Consider the following 15,430-nt stretch of genomic DNA (forward strand, 5'->3'; position numbering starts at 1 on the left):
CATAAACTCAATCTCTCTTTTTCTTTTCTTTTTCTATTATTTCTAACTTTCACTTCTGAAAAACAGGTGCCACGCACTTTATAAAACATTTCAATTTCGTATTTACTTTTATTTATACTAGAAAAAAAAGTCATACTTATTCCATGATGTTGCCGTGTGAGTTTAATATTTGCATAGGTTCTTCACCTAAAACCTTAAATTAAGTTAAGATTTATAAAATATATAATAAATTTTAATGAAGATTGAACAGGTTTTCTTTTTAAATTTATAGATAAACTATAACATTAATAAAACGCCAGTCTAATTATATCACTTTCAACTCAAAATATAAAATAATAATTTCTCTGTATTTTTCTAAATGTGATATTTAATTTTTTAATATTTATAATTTAACTTAATACTTAAATTCTCAACAATAAAAATTATATTTAATAATTATAACACATACCAATCAAAGTAACTCAAGAAATTAAGAGTTATTAATTTTTTAAAAATTGAAGTAACTCAGGAAGTTAAGTATTCTTCAAATTTTAAATTTAAAAAATGTATTTAATGTTAACTTTAAAATTATGGATGAAAGAGAATGATATAATAAATATTTATACTTCAACTCTTTTATTTTCTTTATATGAGGCGAAAATTGTAAAAGTATTTATTGTAATGCCATGTTCTCCTTTGTTTAAAAGAACACGTTTCTCTCTTCTTTTAATCATAAATAAGTTTTAATTGCTTTTATTTTATTTAACCATTTTTTCTTACCATTTTAATGTTAGATTATGAAAAAAAATAGATTAATAATTAATAAACAATAAATTATTTATTAAATTGAGTAATTTTCAACTTTGTTTTAGAATTTAAAAGGAAACACATATAAATTGGTTAATGAGAACTTTAGTTCTTCATTTATGTATTATTTATTGATTTTTTTAAGTTTTAATATTTAAATTTGACTTATCAATAAATTAAAATTTTATTTATGATCATAATTAACTAATGGGGTTTGCTAATTGGGTTTTTCAGTACATTTTAGTAAAGTGTATCAAGTTTTATGTTACAAAAATATTCCTGTTAAAAAAGAAAACCAACTTTAAATCCATGGGTATTTTAATAATTTTAATTTTTAATTTAAAATAAAAAATAAAATATAGTTATCAAAAATCCTGATTGGTCCAGAAATTATTAACTTTTATTATATATTTTTTAAAAGGTAGTTGTTTTTTAAAATAAAAAATAAAATAAAAGGTAGTTGTTTTTTTAACTCATACGGGTTTTGTAAATCTAGACGGGTTCTGTAAACCCAGACGAGTTCTATAATCCCAGAAGGGTTCTATAAACCCAAACAGGTTCTATAAACACTAAACCCTAAACCAATATATTTTTTAAGAGATAGTTGTTTTTTAAAATAAAAAATAATATAAAAGTTAATAACTTCTCTCGTGGACCAATCAGAAAATTTAATAACTAACTTTTATTTTTTTTATTTTAAATTAAATTTTAAAATTATTAAAATACCCTTAAATTTAAAGTTGATTTTCTTTTTTAACAGGACATTTTTGTAACTTAAAATTTGGTACATTTTACTAAAAAAGTACTAACATTTTAAATATATATATATATATATATATATATATATATATATATATATATATATATATATATATATAGTTCATGTTAACATTTTAAACTCTAATTAAATTTATTTATATATTATTTGTTTTGAGATAAATTTAAAAAATATAGAGGGAATTGGTAAATTTTAATATGTGTAAACTTCTTTTCTTATTATATTATTTAATTTATTATACCATTTTTCATTCTTTAAAAATCATAATAAAAATATGAACATTTATATAATTTATTGTAGGGTGAAGCATGTTTTTAATTTTTATAGTATTATTATAATTTATTCATGTTTTAGATTTTGATACATTTTGATTCTTAAATATTTTAAAAATAAATAAATATAATTTCTATAATTTAATTATATTAAAAAAATTTACACGCTTTAGAATAATGTTTGAATTTCTTTTTTATCGATTTAACATGTTCCAATTGAATAATCTCTCAAAACATTGTTTAAACAAGTAAAAAAAATTAATAACATTAGATTACAAAATTATATAAATAATTTTTAAAATTTAAAAACGAAAATATAAAGATAAAAAAATATTTAATTTTATATATAAGTTAATGACCTAAAAATATAACTAGTTGTTTTAGGAAGAATAATTGAAAAAATAAAAAACACATAAAAATAACTTCTAAAGAAATACGTATAAAATAAAGTTGTATTGGGAATTGAACATTATTCACATAAAATTATTATTATTATTATAAGCTATGATTTATCAATAACTTTAGATAAATTATATATTCTAATAATCGTATCTATCGTTTATAGCAGATGTTGACTTATAGAAGGGAACCGTTTACGTTTAAATATTGTAATTCATAATTTAATACGTAGCACAGTTAAAACAAATTAATAATATATTTTTTGGAACGTTTTATATATTTTATTTATGAAACGTTCGTTTTTTTTTTGTTTTCTTTATTAAATATTATAAATGCTTGTTTCCAATAATTAAATTTTATTAATAATAAAGATAAATATATTATATAAATAGTATTGTATTGGAACTTTAACAAAAGTAACTAAATTACGTATGTGCAACCATGTTAAAAATATCTTAAAACACTTTTAATGAGAATTGTTTATAATCATCACCTAAAAACAAAACTATTATTATAGTTTTAGGATAACTACCGTCAGTGTTTATTTGGAATTCGACCTAAAAGAAAAAAAATCTATTATTCATATATTATTAATATGGATATTTGTTTAAAAAATATATACAAATATTTTAAAATCTATAAATATTTTAAAAAATATATTTTTACAAATTATTAAAATAAAATGACAAGAAATATATAATTCAAACTAAATTAAATATGAATTAAATTTATATTTTATTATATAAAATATAAAATAATTTTAATCTTAATTCAATTTAAGTTAAAAAATTATTTTTTATTTTTTATTTTTTTTACGGATAGTAAATATTTAATGTACGAATAATATAATACACGTATCTTATCTGTTTGCGGATAGTATTAAAATAAACACATCCCATTAATAATAAATATTTTTCGGTATCAATTACCCGTGATGCCAACATGGATTTTTTTCATCCTAATTATTGTTGTAGCATGTATATTTAATTAAAACTTAAAATAAATACATTTTTCTGATAAAATATATAAATGAAAACTTTCAATTTTAATTTTATTTTAGGAACTCCAACGTATAAAAATATTTAGCGAAAAGCTTCAATGAAGAATGTGAGAGCAAAAAATAAACCGAGTTTTTAATAACAAGGCGGAAAAATGATTTAATAGCATCCAAAAGTTATCTATAAAAGTTGTTTTTTTTTAGTTTATTTTACAACAAAAATGTATTTATTTTAAGTTTTAATTAAATATATATGCTACAACAATAATGTTATCCATTTTTTGAAAAGTTGTAAAGTTGGAAATGTTGTATTAATGATAGAGGGGTTAATTTATTGAAAGTTTAAAAAATCTTTAATGATATATTGAAATTTATGGATGAATGAGAAAGAAATTATAAATATTTATTGTTCAACTTGTTTTATTTTCTTTGAAATTTATGGATGAAAGAGAATGAAATGATAAATATTCACCCTTTCAACTGGTTATTTTCTTTATATAGGGTGGAAATCATAAGTGACTTGATTTATTTAATAAATATAATTTAATTTTGCTTAAGTCAATTTGTAGTTAAATTTTAAATTATATAGGGTGGAAATCATAAGTGGCTTTATTGAATTGATTTATTCAATAAATATAATTTAATTTTGCTTATGTCAATTTGTAGATTTAATTTTGCTTATGTCAATTTGTAGTTAAATTTTAGATTATATTAGGAATTTGGGAATACACTTTCTTGTTCTGTGCAGCGTCTTTATTATTTGTAATTTACTAAAAAGTACTAAATGCTACATTTATTAAATAAGATGTAGAACTTAGTAAATTCTATGGTTTTGATAATGTTAATCGATATATATTTAGAAGAATATGTTTATGTATAAGATTTCTCTTTACAAATGCAATGTCTTAGTTTCTAAAAAGTTTTAATATTACAGAGTCAATCAGCAATATTGTTCATTAATTTATTTAACAAAAAATAAATTAAATTGGATCAAATGAAACAATTCATTATGTTGAAAAATATAAAATAGTATATGATATAAATTACATAATATCACTACAAACTATTCAAGAAAAAAAAAACCGAGTACAGGCGTTATTATTTTTAATAATAAATTGTTTTGAAAGAAAAAGACAAATTTTAAAGATAAGAATATTATTGAAATAAATGTGAAAAAATTATTTATGATACAATATTGATAGAAAAAAATATACATAGTAATAATTAAAAAATCAAATAAACAATCATAAGTAAGAAAACATATTAACAAATTAAAAAAAATCATAATAATTAAAATTATAATGTCTAAACTATTTGAAAATTAAATAATTGATTATGTATTATATATAATATTTAATTATATTTTATTATAATATGACATCTATATGCATGACTTTACTATCTTTTGTACAAAATTAACCAATTTTCATCTTATCGAACTCTTCTCTAGATGATTTTAAACATGGTAATAAAATAGTGTTTTTCTTCTTATAAGTTCTTGATTTTCAAAAACTAGTATCACATGTCTCAAATTAACCACTTTATGCATTTCTATAAATTTGTTTAAATGCAACTCTTTAGTGTTCAAATATCACAAATCATCGTTCAAAACCCAAATTACTATAGTTTTTGTGAGTGTCTCTGAGTCTTCCTGCACCGTTTCCTACTATCAACCAAGCTGCGCAGGAAAAGCCCAAAGCCAATTTCAGGAAACAGTGAAGCTTCATAGGGTCTTTCTGTCCAGATGCAAGTAGTCCGCATCTTCACAGACATGTCTATTTCGGTCTTGCGCTCTTCGTGTTCGGTTGTCCGTTGATCTAGGGTACGTCTCCCGTTGGATTCGGCCAGGTACCTGCTAATGACACTCTGACGCTCAAGTCAGTATTCGGTATTTTAGTATCAGGGGTAGAGATAGAAAGAGAGTGAAGTAAATGTGCATTAAATGTGTCTGCCTACCTCTCACCTTTGACTTGTATTTATAGTTTTCTTCATGGGTCGATGATTAGTGGAACCTTGAATACGGTCCAATCATAGGCCCACCATGGTTGATTCGGTCTTACCTTAATCTTGAGTGCTTATCATATCTTAATCTGCGACCTCTGCCGGTCGCCCATACCGTCCGTCCCACTCGGGAGCTTTGGCGGAAGACCAATGCGACTTGAGCTGATTCCTTTTATTTGCTTGACCGTCCGTCCCGGGTGCCATCTCTGGACGTCCGGTACACAAGCCCTGTAAGCCCTCAGTGACTTTGTTGTTGTAGGGCTTTTGAAGGTTCACCTATCGTATAAAACAAGAAAAGGTTACGCAAGGGTCTCGTGATACCCTTCCGGTAATCAGTATCCATGTGAATTCTTCAAAGTTTTTCTTGCGAAGAGATGTTGCGCCCGGTTAGGCGGGTAAGTCATGCAAACACAACCAGTCGCTATCAGTTTCCGCTTAACGTCTTAGTTTGTGATGAACCGAGGATATACCGATGTGACAAACCCTTTGACTACCGCCCTGGCTCTATTGTCATTGCTAAGGCAACGTGTTCGGTGGATGTCCGGATGTTACCTAGGGTACAGTTTTGTTTAAATATGTCCTTCAATTCATATTATAATTTCGTAAATAACAATCTAATTATCACAATCAACTTCGAAAATCTATAAAAGGATTTATATTTCAATAATTATGAAGTTTCAATCTAACCAAGAACCAGTAATAAGTATACAATATTGCCTAAGCATTTATAAATAAACTTTATGAAAAAAGTCATAGACATATTTATGAATCTACACAACAAATTTTACGCTTAGTTTCATTTTGAAATTTAACACATTTGAAATACAGTAGATTCTGTTACCGAAAATATACTTACTTGAAATCTAAAAACTATTTAAGAAATATTTTATTAACAATGACTTTCGTGCACCTAAAACTACATAATCAAATTATATCAAAATATGACCAAGAATCAAACTAGTCGAGATATTTACTTTATTTAATTAGCTAAACAAATATTAAATTCAAACATAAAATAAAAAGGAATTTTAAAAATTTCAAATTGAGATATTATTTTTTTAAAAATTATGATTGGATTGAGTATAATAATAAAAGTTACATTATAAATTAAAAACTACAAGGAGTGTAACTTTTATGTTATTGAAGAAAATATTAATTTATTTTAATTGATAGTAAATAATGAGATAATTTGTTATAGTGTGAATACACCATAAATTAATTTTGTAGTTTTTCTACGTTCTCAATTTATTTCAATTTATTCTAAAAAAAATTACTTTATGATTTTAAAATTCATTGTTATCATACATTCTTATACATTAATCCCAATAAGATATTAACATTGATCCGTGAGAGATGCAACAATAATATATTTCTCAATCTTTTTTCTTCAGTCTCATCTTTTTAATATGTCTCTTTATATTTTTTTTTTCTCCTCTCATGTTTTTTTTTTATGGTTTATTGTGAAAGACCTTTTTATCATATACATAACTCTGATTCTGTTTATAAACCAATGTTTATCAAGTTTTGTTTTATTTTATCTTTATTTTTTTATAATTTTCCATCATAGTCAATAGGTTTTTGTATTTTATTAAATCACATTTTATCCATCATAATATTTCAAACAAGTCATATAATATAATTAATTCATCTATTAGATATAATATTCTTTCATTTAACTCATGCTGTTATAGCGTAATGTGATTTCATACCCAAACCACAATGCACACTAAATAAATTAGTATAATTTTGTCATTGTTCACAATCAAATATACAGCAATAACAATAGTTATGGTTACACATCATTTTGTCGACGTATTTTTTTTCACGTGCTAGTGTATCATTCATTTCTTCTCGACATGATTTTAGAATAAAAAGTTCATGATAGGTTCAAATATAATATCATCTCAATAACAATAACATAATCTATTTTTTTATCATAATCTGCATGCATGAACATGAAGAAAAAAAATTCAAATTTCATAAATTTATACATCAAAAAGCTCAAAGTGTCACTAATAAACATAATGCTCATATTTTTTACACAACCAATAAACAATCTAGTCGATAATCCTTTTGTCAAAACGTCAATAATCATAAGATCAATATTATTGTTTTATATTGACACTCTATGTGTTCGAACTTATTTTGTAACATGAAAGTATTTCAATTTCTCATGTTTAGAACATTTGAAATACTTGTATATAATGTTGTTTGCTATGCTCAATCGCATAAACATTTAGCTAAATTTGCTTAGCCTTTCTCAAGTTTTATAATGAATTTTCTCTTCATTGTTACTACACCAACGATAAAAGCATACTTTTCAACCTGGCTAAATCAAGATCCAATACACCTAAGTGAAATTGGACTTGTTAATTATATTAAGAAAAATCCAACCTATTAAAGATTATAACAAACACAACGAATATAAAAATATCATAACATCAACTGTAATTATTATATGTATATAGTAAAATAATTATACATAAATACAAATATAAATAATCTTTTTATGCATACTAATATTATCCTTTGAGAATTTTACTAATACTCAAACTTAATGATGATATTAATCATGTTATGATATTATTGATATAGAATAAACTATTATCTCTAGATATATAAATAAAAACACTAACATATATAAAATTATTTACCATCATCCTTAATAACTAAAATAATAGTTAATAAATCTTTTAAGTAACATCGAAATTTCTTAAAATAATAATCTTCTATTAATCCATAAAATAATTATTCATAATTCAACATCTATAATACGAGTAATGGAAATAGATATATTAACTTTTTGAAATCAAATAACTTAAATTTTTTTACCATTGACTAACCAAATTTATCATTATTGATCTCAAATAAATAAATGTTCTTAATTGTTATTAACCCATACACAACACTTTCATTCGTTTTGATGTTAAAACAATAATCAAATACGTAAAAACATTAATTGCAATTCGTACAAATTGACATGCATGAAGCACTTGATCCTAAGAGCATCGTCATATGCACACCAAAGACAGTTTTTCCAAAAATAATAACCTTTTGAACATTGAATTCACGTAAAAGTGGCTTTCAATTTGCATTGAATTCACTCAATGCCAAAAAGATGTAATTAAAGCATAAAAGAGAAACCGATTTTTGAATTGCTTTCCATTCACTTGATCCATGTGGCAAGAGAAATTGGTATTTGAATTTTCAATAATAAATTAATTCACAATAACATGTAGCGAAAATAATCCATCAATTTTGTCACTGCAGCAAAACATCAAATTCCTAAATCTAATATAAAGGATTTAAAAAAAAAAAACACAAATAAGGGTTCATGTGTCTATTTAATAAATAAATATCTAAATTCACAAATAGGGTTTGTAAATAGATTTGAGAAGAAAAAGACAATAAGAGAATCATACATAAATAATACATGTTTTAAACTAATTTTGTAGTTTTATTATGTTCTTGATTCATTCGAAAAAAATTAGTCCATAATTTTACTCATATTCATATACATGAATCATATCAAGATACTAACATCTATTCTTGAGAGATACAATGAAATTGTGTTATTCAATATCTTTTTCACAATCTATCTTTTTGTATATCTCTTTATTTTCTTATACTCTTTTGATGACTTAGCATAAAAAACCTTAATGATCAGAGACAAAATTTTAATTTTTTTCTTAAACCACCATCCAACAAACTGAGTTTTTTTTTTATTACAACTTTTTATAATAATCAATATATCTTTATATTTATTAAATCACATTTGAATCAATCGTAATATTTTAAATAAATCATATAGTAAAAAAATATTTTTTCAATTAATTTTATCTTAACCTTTTTTTCATATAACATTATATATAAAATGGGCTGACCTTTAATGTTATTTTTAGTCCACGTTTTTATATAATTATAACAACTAATTTTATTTATTTATAGTGTCTTGTCATATTTATCAAATATAAACCACCGTGTTGAAAATGAAAATGGGTAGAAATAACTAAAGGAGATTTTTATCAAGAAAATAATATAGTATTAAAAATAATATTGTCGAAAAAGGAGTAGAAACTACATATTAAAATTGTAGTAATCTCAAAATTAAAAATATTATAAATCAAAGAGAGCATGTTATTTAACGTATAGAAATATAAGCGGAAATTATGATTGATCAAAATTGGGATACAGTGAGTACAAAAATTAAGAAACCAGAGGAACAACACGAGTAGGAAAAGTCACAGCTTAATATAAAATTGTTTTGTACTTGGAATAAATAAATAATTTAAATGGATATTGAAAAGACGACAATAGGGTTTTGGACGGGGAAATTAGTGGTGGGAATAAAGACGTTTGATGATGATGGATGGAGGGAAGTAAGTGAATCAAAATATCCGAATTTGACTGCAGCAGCTCATTTCTGATTGGTGGAAAGGAAGGCACTCGGATTCCTCATTAGTAGAATGACACGTAGAGAGAAATTGGAGTGCACGTGTACGCACCCGATTTAAGGTAGTACCACCGTGGAAACTGTCTCTTTCTTACTTTATCCTCTACATTTATCTAATTTTAAAGATAAAAGATACTCTTTTTCTGCAAACTCTGATGAAAACAAGCCATTTTAATCTCTTTTGATCGGGGATGGCCACGGATTGGTCGAGTACTGTCTCTTCGTTACTTGATTTTAAAACCAATTTAATATAATATTGATTTAAAGTTTAGTTTTGTAAAATTTGTTGTTTATTTAATTTATTATTTTACATGAGATCACTGTCATATTACTATTATTATTTAGTTTTATTCTTGAGATATTTAAGATATATATATGTTTTAACACGAAGAAGAGTGTATTAATATTAAAAATCATACTTTTATTAAAAGTAAGATTAATTTACATAAGAGTCAATTTCCTCTTATAAATTGATTCTGTGAAATTAAATTAGATTTATTTATTTCTAAAATATTATTAGAAGGTTGACAATTTTTAGTTTTTAAGACATTATATTTTCAATATTCGCGAAATAATTTTAAGCATAGTTACATAAAGGGAAATTTTGTCAAATTTTAAATAAATTAACGCGAGAATGCGTACTTTTAATTTATTTTAACTTTTTTACGCGAATGAGACGGTGAGAAACGCAGCAACATAACTCGTCCAAACACAAGCTGGAGAAAAATGGAGTGACAGATTTTTCACGTCGCTTTGTTTTATTTGAGACGACAAATTGATGGTATTGAGTAAAGAAAGAAGAAGATTGTTTTTAGTGGTGTCTTTTTATTAAATGTATTTTTGGCTCTTACTTTAAATTAAGGTTTTTTATTTATTTATAAATAATACTGTATTTATCTCATCTATATGATTCAAACATCAACCAACAAATAAAAAAAAAAACAACTAAAGAAAAAAAAAAATCAAGCTCGAGAAAAGAAATTCAAATTGAATACAGTACATTGAGCTGAACTAGGTTTTGAAACACATAGTTTGCATGAGTCAAGCAAAACAAGAGAAAAAAACGAAGTTGAAAGTTGAAAGTTTTAAAAGTTAAGAACAGTGAGTTTGACACTCAAACAATTCATTGAATGACGAAGTTTCAGTCGTTGAGAAAATTGCATGAAAAGTGGAATCGAAAGTCTTTGGTTTCTTTTATATATATATATATATAAAAAAAAAAAAAAAGTGTTCCAATCCACTCAAAGTCCAAGTTTTCTGAGATTGAGCGTACTCTATTATTGGTATTGGTAATTTATAGGAGACCTTAATGCTTTTCCAATCAACTTGCAAACACTGTAAAGCATAAGAGGTATGACTTTATTGTAAAGGTTTAAATTTTTTTTTGTCTCTAAGTTAACTTTTAATGTTCAGTTTAGTCATCATTTTTTAAAATGTCAACCTTTAGTTCCTATGATATGAAAATTTATCAAATGAGTAATATTCGTTAACAAATCACAAATTTTTTATTAAGTGATTTGTTGTTCATAACACCTTCTGTTAACAAATCACAAAATATTGGATACTTAAGTATGAAAACTTGTGATTTATTGTTTAAGTGTTGTCATGAGGACTGATTTGATACATTTTTCATATCATAGAGATTAAAGGTTGACATTTTTAAAAGCGGAGACTAAACTGAACATCAGAATTTAACTTAGGAACCAAAAAAGAGTTTAAACCCTTTTGTAAACAATAATAATACTCTGATCAGATTTTAACATTATCTATATATCATTAATTTATAATAGTATTTATAATAATTATTATTGATTGTAAAATAATTTTATATCAATCTAAACGATGTTAAAACGTAGAAAACATGACATCCCTAGGCTAATGAGTAAATACTTTATGGCCATATTAATCCTTTCATTTTCACTTTTGAAATTTAAAGGTAAATTTTTGCCATCATCTTTCCATGTTGACAAGCTTGTCCTTTTCTACTGCTTTTGGTACGTTTTATTATATAGTATGAGACCTAACTCAAATCAAAACCTTCCTGAGTTGTACTTGATGTAGACTAAGCCTAAAAATAAGAACCACTGAACGAAATTTGATGTGCGATATTATATTACCAATTCATGTTTTTTTTTTTTTTTTTCTCTCAAACCTATGGGATGCCAATGCTGACTATCGTATGATAAGCTAAAAAATGGGGAGAAGCAGGTTGGTCCCAAAAAAAATTATAAATATCTGACATAGTTTCATAACTTTCGATTGACTTAATTTTCCCTAAGATGAAGTTTCTCATGTTTGGTAAAATATACAATAAATAAATCATATAACATTAAATTATTTTTTTCTTTTATGGGAATTATTTAAATAGTATAATTTACACAACATAAATTCTTAATAATAAATTAAATTAAAATAATTGATTATCAAAATAAGACAATATAAATCAACACGTGGCTTAATAGACAACCTTTATTATTTAAGAGAAACTTTAATGAGACCAATAGATTACATAAAGTCAACCGACGTTAAGGACCCAACTCTATTCATCCTATTACATAAAAATATTATTTATCGCTAGATATACATGGTTAAAATGTGAGCAATTTAACTCAAATATTTTTTTAAAACATTGCGTTTAAAAAGAATGATTTTAGATATGAATTGTTCAATAAATTAGAAAACTTTTTGCAATTTTAAACTGTATTCTTACATTGTTTTATTTATTTTTGTATTAAAACTTTATGATCAATAGTTTCTAATTTATTGGTAAGAAAATGAAATAATAATCCTTAAAATTTAATATCTTGTTTAATTAGCTTTATATTTATGTGTTGAAAGTATATTGTTTAAACTTATTATTTTTTTTCCAGGGTTTCTTTCTACCAAGTTTCCATATACTGTCAAAAGAATACAAGCGAAACATTTTCAAAAAATAAAATAAAATAAAATTAACATGTGTGGACGAGATTGAGTTGTTGGGACGTGTTTATCACACGCTGGCTTGTAGTTTAGTAAAGAATATATATTACCTTAATTATTTAGTACTAATTATTTGGTGGGTTAAGATAGAAAATATTGAAAGCTGCTTAATATTTTATTTTCAAAAAAATATGAAATTCCAAAAACAAGTTTATATTAATGATGACAGTTTTAAACATCATACTAAAACGTTCCATATCTTGTGTATTAAATATCAGTAAGAGTAATATAGTAGTCCTAGTCTGTGTTAAAGGCATAGAATAATTATACGTTTTAAGAGATAAATATCATAATTTTTAACCAAAAAGATAAGCATTCAGACTGTGTGGTGTTTCAATTGGCTTACCAGATTCGTGCTGACTCAACAGCGATTCTGTTTTATCTTCTGTCTCTATTATCCGTAAAAATGCAAAAATTATATCATAAGTAGATATAAATAGTTTTAAATCCTTCACATATGCTAAAAAATGGTAGACATATATGCATTAAATTATTATTTTTACTTTTATTTTAAAACGTGCAACATCTTTACCTTGTTTGTTTTCAACAGCCCTAGTGGACGTTGGAGATGTCAATAGGTTTTTTCTTTTAAGTGTATCCCATGTTAATTTTAAAAAGTTAAAATATTTTTTCATTATATGACGTCACCGCCTTGCTCCATTTATGTTATCACTGTATTTTTTGAAAGGAAAATAAATAAAAGAAGAGAAAAACCCATTTTAGAAAGAATACGGTTAATTTTTTTTATATAAATTAAATATAAGATAGTGTATATAATATATAAATAAATATAAAATTTATTTTATAAAAATTGTGTTTATGAAATTGAATCACGTTTATTTTTTAATGTTCCGGATGGATAGTGCAACATCTTCACAATTTCTTCTTGCCGTCCGGTCTTCGTGCACACTCTCGTCCTCTCTGGTTCCAGCCGGTTGGTTACCTGTTAAAAGAGGACTCTGACGCTCAAGTCAGTTTCCAATTCCACAGTAGAGATAGAAAGGGAAAGAACTGAACCAGTATAAATGTGTATTAAATGTTTCTCTACCTACTGTCACCTTTGACCTCTATTTATAGTTTTTATGATGGACCGATAATTAGTTTTCTTTAATCATGGCCCAATACCGGCCCAGATGTTTCTAATCCTATTTAGTTCACTAATTATCTTATCGCACTTATTCATTACTCCTGGCGCCGTCCGGTTCAGCCATTTTGTTTGAGACTTTCTCGAGCGGACGTCCGAACCGTCAATAGGGGTGACCGGACGTCATTCTCAGTACACTTAATATAATATTTGAATAATAAATTAAAACTTATTTTGATGAATTATATTTTTTGTTGAATATATTGTTTTATTTTTATTAACCGGTTGATAGATGTGTAGTATTCATTTAATATGTATATGTTTCCAACGATGTATTAGAAATTTTATATTAATTAAAGATAAGGTTGAACTTTTATAATTGAGTTTGACTTAAAATTAATTCTTTAAAAGAATTCATTTTAAAAACGTATTATATATTTATTATTTTAAAAATAATTCCAAAAGGATTTTTCCATAATGGTGAAATGTATTTTGGCTAGTGTTTTGAACCTCCTAAACAGCTCTGCTCAATCTCCACCAACCTGCCAAAGGCAAGAGAGGGGTTGGCTAGTGCACTAACTTATTTTATTTTATTTTTAATTAAAATTAAAATATTTTTTTTTAAAAATTTAAAATATTAACTTTTTTATTATATTATTTCAATAGCAAAAATACATAAGAATTTTATAATTTAAATCAATAACACTTGCAAATTAATTTCCACAGTCCTAATAAAATAATTTAAAATGTAAGGATAATTATTAATTTTATTATTAGAAATATTAATTGATTAATTAAAAATATGAAATACTTATATGAATAAACTTATTTTAGAAATAAATATAAATAATAAATAAATTATAAATAAAAAATAAAAAATAAATAAAAAGAAAAAATTGGTGAATCAATGACAAGTTTGCTTTTCAAAAGAAAGTCAAAATTATTATACCGTTTTATTAGCATATTAGCCAGCACTGTCTTATTTGCAGCATGACAATGATAAACAGAACTAAAATGGACTGCATTGACACGTTTTAAAACTGTTACAAGTCAGGTTTAAAATTGGTAAAATATCATTTTAAAAATTATGGCAGTGTAGTTAAAAATGAAAGAGGTGCAGAAAGTATAAGTGATGCTAATTCTGTCCTACTAAATTTGATTGGGTCACACTGCTAAGTCAAACTACGACAGAGGATGTGATGATAATTGGAGCATTGTTGATTGGGCCTATAGCTTTAAATCGTATTAGAACAACAGTAATTTTGCAAACACAACAAGATGGAATTGGGGGTTACTCCCTGTACCTCCCCAATTCCAACCGCCACCCCCATTCCATTTTTACCCTTTGCTCTATTTTTTCTATTTCAATTTTATCCTTTAGCAAAAATTTATATTTAGAAATAAAATTTCATAATTTTATTCTCCCACCCCCACATAGCTTATTTATTCTTTTATTTTATCTCCATGCTTTCATCTTTACGCTTTCTTCCTATGAATTCTTTGTTCTATTTTTCTAGAAATTCTTTCTCCCATTCTTTTTGTATTTCAAGTGATAATTGAGATATCGATTTCTTCTGGAAGAATTTGTCCTTCAATTATTGTATCTCTGTATTACATTGGTGTAGTGGTGTTGTATCCAACTTTTAACTTCGAATCGAGGTTGGTAATACTTTCGTAAAAC

Source organism: Vigna radiata, chromosome 8 (genome assembly GCF_000741045.1).
Source record: "Vigna radiata var. radiata cultivar VC1973A chromosome 8, Vradiata_ver6, whole genome shotgun sequence".
In the NCBI taxonomy this organism is placed as follows: domain Eukaryota; kingdom Viridiplantae; phylum Streptophyta; class Magnoliopsida; order Fabales; family Fabaceae; genus Vigna; species Vigna radiata.